This window comes from Triticum aestivum, chromosome 4A (genome assembly GCF_018294505.1).
Source record: "Triticum aestivum cultivar Chinese Spring chromosome 4A, IWGSC CS RefSeq v2.1, whole genome shotgun sequence".
Classification (NCBI taxonomy): domain Eukaryota; kingdom Viridiplantae; phylum Streptophyta; class Magnoliopsida; order Poales; family Poaceae; genus Triticum; species Triticum aestivum.
Window position 1 is genome coordinate 730707729 of NC_057803.1, and position 7542 is coordinate 730715270.

Consider the following 7542-nt stretch of genomic DNA (forward strand, 5'->3'; position numbering starts at 1 on the left):
GAGGGATGGCCGGGGCGGCGATGGACCAGTGGTGGGGAGTGTATTCGGGGCGGGCGGGGCGGTGCATCGCCGCCCGCGGGCGGCGGGGCGCTGCTGTTTGCCCGGTGATGGCTGGCGGCTCAGGGGGGTGGAGGTTGAAGATGAACTGCATGCCTTTGATTTCGTATCCAACGGCTGCAAAATTTACTGACTAGAGATGAAAATGTCAGTCGACTGACGTGCAGCCTCACCTTGCTAGTGCATTCAGTTTCGACAATAAAATTCAGTTTCGACAGCAAAATTCAGTTTCGACAGTTAAATTCAGTTTCGACAGTTAAGTTCAGAGATGAGCGGCTGATGTATTTTACATCTAGCACTTTGTGGTTATGTATTTTACGTCATGTATTGGAGATGCTATTAGAATTCCACTCAGGTGAACATTGTCTCTCTTGTCCTGCTTCAGCCTCGGCGTCGTACAACTCATCTGAGCTGCTCCAACGATGAAACCCTCCATCACAGCCGAGCAGTACACTTGTTGCATCTCTTTTTTACTCTACATGTTATATATATTTTCCACTGAGCACACCTAGTAACGGGAAATACGATTATTTTATCCTACTATATGAAAAGCAGTGTGGTACCAGGCAACTTAGCTATCCGTGATAGACTCTCTTGAACGCCATCATTATTTATCTCTACGCGTTTGAGCTGTGCATTTGTCGATGGCCCTGGGAGTTGAGCTAGTAGGGCAGTGGCCTGGGTCCAAAGTAATAGAAGTAGCACAAAAACATTTGTTTAGTGTAGGCTTTTCCTTGCTCAATCCTGCCTACTAGAATCGCCAGTGCTTGAAAGGAAAAGTGAATGAAAAACATAGGAAATGGAAAGTTTCCTATGGTACTACTATTCATGAATTTGGTTCAAAGGAATGGTTCCTTTAGTGTCTCCTTGAAAGAAAAAATGTAGGAATTTTAATTTTCACTTGTCCTCCTTTTCAAATTCCTATTCATGAAGCACAAGACTAAGAGATAGTAGCATAATAGCATTATAACCGTACATTTTCTTGTGGTTTGACTTAATCTCACCTAGCTTCTTTGCATCCTGTGATCTTCCAATTGTTGTGAATCAAACACCCAGATTGGCAGAAATCCTGTGTTTTTAAATTCTCTGTTTTGCACGTGCATTCCTATCCTATTCCTGTCTATTTCATATCCCTGCATTGTTAGAATCCTCAAATTCAAACAAGCCCTTACTCAATTACTTCTGTTATAGATATGTGTCAAAGAAAACCTTGTGTAATTTGTCCTGCTCCTGCGGCACTGTGTTCCACCCCAGCTCAGCTTCTCCAACGACGGAAGGGTTCACCACAGCAGGGATCCGCTCTCCAAACTGTCTTTCGCCGCCTCAGATCTTCTTCCCCGCCGCCAGCAGCCACAACAACTGCATTACCATCATCAACTGAGCAGATGACCTTGAGCACTACACGGTTCCGCAAGAGAGGTCGCACTCTTCCGTGTCTGCTTACGTTATGCATCGCTTAATATGATGACATGCTACATTATCGTCGTGTTCACCTGTTAGACTCCGAGTCAGGTCCAAACTAATGCTGAAACTTGAGTTTTTAAATGGTTGTGGGGTACATATTGGGGCGGCAATCAATACTATCTTTCTACTATCTGGTTAATCTCGGGTATCTACTATGAGTTTCATGTTGGGTTCAAACAAACATTAAAGGAGCCATTATCTGTATTTTTTAACTAAAGCTATTATCTGCCTGCTATCATTGGCTTTGGGTCTATCCACAGTTTGCTACCATCACTCTGGATTTGTGCATGCACTCCTTACATAATCTCACCATGTTTTATTCCTATGCATGCCTGTTATTGTACACAATGGAACTTATCATGTAGAGCAAAAGAGACGAGCCTTGCGTGGCAATAAAATTTCATGCAGACGTCGCTCCATGGTGGGCGCAAAGGCAACCCTCCCTCCACCCATTTCAGATCGTAATCAAGAGGAAGATAACTGTTCTGAGGGGGATTCAGAAGGAGAAGACCACTCCTATTTACCCCATGAGGTCTTTGCTCTAACTTGGCATGCTGATGTTGGTAATATCATGCGTATGGTGCCTTGCATTGCTTACTATATACATTAAAGATGTCATCTGCTTAGTTTAGACATGCTTTGTGTCAATGCCATCTGTTTAGTTTCTTTATCGTATATTTGAATCATGCAAGGCCTTCTTGTTTAGCCAGGCATCATATATGTGAATTTTGCAATGCCACCCTGGTTAGCCAGTCATCTTATATGTGAACTATATCATGCCATCATTTTTTTATTTCGTGTTAAATTTGTCAACAATTTTAGTACATTCAATTACTCTTCTTGTGCATCAGCCATTTGGCATGGTCATGGAAAAATCTGGAGTGGAAACAAGGTCTTCAGAGCAGACAATGCTATCTGACAAAGCGCATGTCTTGCTGGTTACCAATAGCTCCTCAGAGGAGGATTCAGAGACAGATGACCAGTCATATCCCCCCCCCCGAGGTGCATGCTCTAACTTGGCAGGGTTATGTTTCTCATATCATGCATATGGTATCTTGCATTGCTATGTCATTTGCTTAGTTTAGACATGCTTTGTGTGAATGCCACCTGTTTAGTGTCTAATTACCATATATGTGAATTATGCAATGTCATCTTGTTGCAAGACATTATATATGTGAATTATGCAATGTTATCTTGGTGCAAGGCATTATGTATGTGAATTATGCAATGCCATGCTATTTAGGAAGGCGTCATATATGTGAATTATATCATGCCGTCCTTTTTTTTTGTATTTCTCATTGATTTTGTCGACAATGTTTGTATATTCAACTGCTCTTCCTGTGCATCAGCCATTTGAATTTGTGATGGAGAAATCTGGAGTGAAAACAAGGTCTTCAGAGCAGACAATGCGACCTGCTAAAGCAGATATCTTGCTGGTTACAGATAGCTCTTCAGAGGAGGATTCAGAGGCAGATGACCAGTCCTATCATCCCCCTGAGGTGTATGCTCAAACTTGGCAGGGTTATATTACTCATATCATGCATATGTTGCATTGCAATGCTTAGTTTTTACATCATATACACAATATTGAATGCCATCTCCTTAGTAGACACATCATATATGCGATTGCCCTCTGCTCACTTCCTTAGTATATAAATCATATATTTGAATTATGTCATGCCATGATGTTTACATAGACAACATGTATCTGAATTATGGCATGCGAACCCATTTTCTAAAGATAATATAGTTATATCATCTCATCCTGTTTACATAGTCATCATATTTTAAATTATATCATTTTATCCGTGATTATATCATGCCATCATGTTTCCATCAACGGCATGTTTGTGATTTATGGCATGCCAACCACTTTAATAAAAACATCGTATAGTTATATCATGTCATCCTGTTTACATAGTCATCATACTTTGAAGTATGTCATTCTATCCTGTTTAGTTAGCCATCATACATGTGAAATTGTGTCATGCTATCCTGTTTAATTAGCCATCATATATGTGAAATTATGTCCTGCTATTCTGTTTGGTTAGACAACATAAATGTGAATTATTTCATGCCATGTTTTCTTCCCTACTATCCATTGCACCTGTCTATCTTACAATGTCTGTATATTCAATTACTTTTCTTGCTTATCAGCCATTTCAATTGGAGGGAGTGATGCTAGTATCTGTGGGAGAAAAACACAGTCTTCAGAAAAGATCGTGCTACCTGCCGATGCAGATAGAACCACGGTTGTACTTGCCCAAAAACCAGCCCCACCACACATAACCCAGACTCATGTAGATTGTACCCCTACCCAGTTGGACAGAGAACCAGCTACACCCCTTCTAACCCCAACCCCAGCAGATAGTAAACCAGTTCCCGTTGACACAGCACCGTCTCCACCACAGAGCACCCAAACACGAGCAGTTAGTAAGGCAACTGCAGTGCCCAAAGCACGAGGACCACCACTGCGAGCCCCAAGTCAATGCTTAAAGCAGAAGAAGGATTGTTCTCAGGTCAGGTTCCGTAGCTATGGTTCATACTACTTTTCTCTTGCATCACTGTATTTACTCATACCAACTAATTTCAAATTTGAAGGATGCAATTGAAACTCCAATGGCGCAACAGGTATGTTTTAAACCTGTTTCTATAACGTGTTTGGTTGTTTGCTGTTGTAACTTGCTTTATGTTGATTTCAGTTTCAATTGAATAAACAGTTATGTTCTCATGGCATGCACATTACAAGTGTTGTTATTGCTGTGTAGTTTCCCACACTTATATTCTGTCTATGCTGCTTTGTCTTAAATATATATGATTCGAACTGTATCTATCTTGATTTGTCAACATAAACTAGAATGATATAGAGTTATAGACCATACAGTGACCATACTACATAGATATATGTTTGTTTCATGCTGTTATCCTGTCCACCTTACTACTGAACTGGTTTACCAAAATGAGTTTCATATACTACATTGTAAACCTGTGATGTGTTTGTTTGTTTCTCTTATAGAACGCAGATAAAATATTGGAGAAGACTACCCCGTTATGCAATGGTAAAGGAAGTAATGCAGATAAGGTTCAAGATAGTGAGACATCCCTGTTGGTCTCCAAGAAAGCTAATAAAAACTATATTGAAGCCACTGAGACAACCCCAAAGTCCTGTCTTGATGTAGTGTTCGAGTTACTGGCTACTACTGCTGGCACCAGCTCTTCGAACTCGTTGTCTGAATCAGTTTGGCTTCTTGAGTCTCAACTTCAAGTTGAAAGGCATCGATCAGATGTGCTGCGACAGGAAGCTGAAGGACTGAGGAAGTCCCTGCAGAATTCAGATGCATACTTCCTGGTGCAACAGCAAGCGCTGGAGGATTTAAGCGCCAAACAAGAAAAAGTTAATAATCTTGCTAAGCATCTTGCCAGCATTATGGGTACCCAGGATATTGTTTCTTGAGTTCTTCTGAAGTGGTTTCAGTTCTGGACTTGTTTTGCTGCGGCGTTTATATGCTGATGTGTTCCCTATATTTGCACTGGTGGCGAACTTTGATGCCTAGTGGATGTAATATGTGTAATAGCTGTGATAGCCTAGCATAAGTTGCTTGCTTATTTATTTCCTTATTGTCTTCTTTATTTGTTTGCTTGTAGTCAGTGCAATTCTTTTCGGTTTGCTAGTGGCCGCAATAACCTATTTTTTTAAAACTAGGCCACAATAACCATGGGCTACATATTTACTGTAGTTACCATTTCCCTCCTACGGGCCATAGAAACAATGGGGCTTATATTGGGTCATAGACACAATGGGCCTTCTACGGGCCGTATCATCAATGGGCTTCTACGGGCCGTATCATCAATGGGCCTTGTATGGGCTGTATGATCGGTTGGCCAAACATGGGCCAATGACAGACCGCATTATGGCCGTAAACGGGCTAGAGTTGGAATCATCTATTCATGGGCCGACCATAACGGGCCATCATTAATCGGCCGTATTTGATGATGCTATGAAAATGGCCCAACGTATTAACGGGCCACAAACGGGTCGACTGTAACCTCGGGCTGAATTTAGCCCACAAGCAGAAAAAGACAGTAACGGGCCGTAAGTAAAAGAATGCTGGAAATGAGCCCAAGAATAAATGGGCTCTTAGGAGGCCGAAAGATAACATGGGCTGGAAACGGCCCAACAAAATAACGGGCCGTTAATGGGTATAAAGCGATACGCTGTTCATTACGGTCCAGTTTCACCGCGGGCTGTTAATGGGTATAAAGTGATACACTATTCATTACGGGCCAATTTCACCACGGGCCGTTAATGGGCCAAGAGTTACAAAGGGCCTCATATGGGCCGGAAGACGTCATGGGCCATACATGGGCCAGAAGTGAAAACGGGCTGGAATCATATTGGATGGCCCAGATGACGCTACTGGGCCTAATTTGGATAGGGCGTAACGGGCCTTGGGTTAGCGGGCTGTAAATGGGCTATATGCGAACAGACCGTTAACAGGCTTTCCATGGGCCGGCCCGCCACCTTTTGATGAAGTCAAATGGGCCGGCCTTTTCACAGGAATGGGCCTTTGTTGGGCCGTCCCATGTGTCGATGTATCATAGGCGCCTTCTATCCAATGAGTGGATGCCATCTGTCCCAATGATGAGCCGACACGTGTTTCCTCCAGCCAATGATGATTTTACACGTGGAAAATCCCCATTGGTCCGGGCTGTTAACGGGTTATCGGATCCAAAACCCAACCCGATAGCTTAACGGCGTTCCGTTATGGTGGATGCCACGTGTCAGTCACCCTTGATGAAAGCACTTTTGTGACGCGCGATTTATTGTCATGGAAGTGGACACTTCCGCGATGATAATTTTGGTAATGTCATGGAACACTTCTACGACAGCACAGGTATGACTATCTTGATTCTGTCATAAAATCGTCATGGATGTACATCAATGACAGAAAACGCGACCTACTGTGACAAACACGTATCATCACGGAAGTGTATTTTTTTTGTAGTGTTCTGATGCTTTCTGAATTGGACCGGCTAGGATGGCGTGGGGCGCCAAATGTTTCTTGCTCCAAGAGAAAAAATGGTTGCAGCCGCCATTAACGTGAAGGGAGGGGCAGACCATAATGTAGCTTGAGTTGTCATCTATAATTAAATCAATCCTTCATGACCATGAGTTCCCATTAGCAAACAAGGGAAACCTCCATCCCAAATTCTCATGTGTAATCCCCATTTATTGGTTCATTTCTTTACAAAATGAAGTGTTTGGAGCAAAATACAACATTCTGTTACTTTTTCATGATAAGGTTAGCTTACATAATTTAGGACAAACATCATCAAAAAAATTCTTTATCAGAAGAACATGGTGATTTCCTGATTACATTCATGGAACCAATGTTTCAATACACAACATCAAGAAACAAATAAGGATAATAGGACCTGACTATGGATATTTTGGTAATAATGGACGTGTACTACCGAAAGGAAGCTGATCTTTGGAATGTATGCCCCCTCGCATTTCACATCAGATACACCGAAAATCCAATGATTTTTGTTCGCAGTCTAGGTTCTTTTACACGCACAAGAGCACTTTTGTGGAACCACCGGGTACTACCAATGCATGGTTGATCTAATTCCATGTTGGTAAGACACATCGGAATTACCTCTCAAGTCTTGCTCAGACCTACCGGCTGGTCATTTATCAGTGTGCCCTGCAGCTTAATAACTACTTGGTGCCACCAGCTAAATTTCTACCGACACTACTGGACTCCGTAAAAAATGAAGATTGCGTATTTTTACAGGATTTAAATCGAAACTCTTTCTGGATCTATGTGTGTCGTATGTATGCTTCCCTCCATTCCCTTGTTCAAGGCAACAACACAAATTGCAGTTACCAAGGAAAAATTTAATGACTGTGTTGCAAGCCAACTTTTCTTTACGTTAATCGGGATCATTAATACGCCCGCATGCATGCAAGGAAGGACTGAGAAGGAAGTAACAAGTGTCATTATGATTACATGCATG